The sequence below is a fragment of the Mus pahari genome, chromosome 14, assembly GCF_900095145.1.
Source record: "Mus pahari chromosome 14, PAHARI_EIJ_v1.1, whole genome shotgun sequence".
NCBI classification, from domain to species: domain Eukaryota; kingdom Metazoa; phylum Chordata; class Mammalia; order Rodentia; family Muridae; genus Mus; species Mus pahari.
This window is the reverse complement of record NC_034603.1, coordinates 16,945,900-16,946,936: the sequence shown is the minus strand read 5'-3', so window position 1 is coordinate 16,946,936 and position 1,037 is coordinate 16,945,900. Positions and strand designations below refer to the sequence as shown.

General features: G+C 43.6%; 1 non-coding gene across 1 annotated transcript; it reads right to left on the bottom strand.

Moving 5' to 3' along the window:
* Window positions 1-582: 582 nt before the first annotated feature.
* LOC115065475 lies at window positions 583-689 on the bottom strand. The gene has a single exon (XR_003845253.1). It is a non-coding gene; the product is annotated as a U6 spliceosomal RNA (small nuclear RNA).
* Between the last annotated feature and the right edge of the window lie 348 nt (window positions 690-1,037).

The window sequence follows — 1,037 nt, the reverse complement described above, 5'->3', positions numbered from 1 at the left end:
AAGCCCCCAAAACCAAAACCAAAAACTTTTCTTCCCTTAAGTAGCTTCTGTCATGTGTTTTGGTCACAACAACAAGACAAGTTGCTCATATAATATATAATGGTATCATCAAGGTATAAATGGAGCTCAAGTCTAACGTGATAACACATAGGGGATTCTTTCTTTCTTTCTTTCTTTCTTTCTTTCTTTCTTTCTTTCTTTCTTTCTTTCTTTCTTTCTTTCCAATTTATTTTATTAGACATTTTCTTCATTTACATTTCAAATACTATCCCAAAAGTCCCGTATACCCTCCCTCTGCCCTGCTCCCCTACCCACTCACTCCCACTTCTTGGCCCTGGTGTTCCCCTGTAGTGGGGCATACAAAGTTTGCAAGACCAAGGGGCCTCTCTTCCCAGTGATGGCCGACAGGCCATCTTCTGCTACATATGCAGCTAGAGACACGAGCACTGGGGGTACTGGTTAGTTCATATTGTTGTTCCACCTATAGGGTTGCAGATCCCTTCAGCTCCTTGGGTACTTTCTCTAGCTTCTCCACTGGGGGCCCTGTGTTCCATCCTATAGATGACTGAGAGCATCCACTTCAAAAATATGGAACACTTCACGGACTTGCGTGTCATCCTTGCTCAGGGGCCATGCTAATCTTCTCTGTATAGTTCCAATTTTAGTATATGTGCTGCTGAAGCGTGCACAGGGGGATTCTTTTTGTTTGCTTTGTGTTTTTGAGACAGGGTTTCTCTGTGTAGCCATGGCGGTCCTGGAACTCGCTCTGTAGACCTGCCTCTGCCTCCCAAGTGCTGGGATTAAAGGCATGTACCACCACTGCCTGGCTTCACAGAGAAGTGTTAAAGGTAGTATGTTAAGGGAAGCAACCTAGATACAAAAGAGCAACTTCTATATGATGCTATTCATGTGAGACATAGTCATTCATTCCCTCCTTATCTTCAAGGAACACATTGCAGGAAACCTCAGTGGTAACTGAGGTGGCAGACAGTACTAAGCCCTATAAATACTGTTTTACTTCCTGTACATGCCTATAA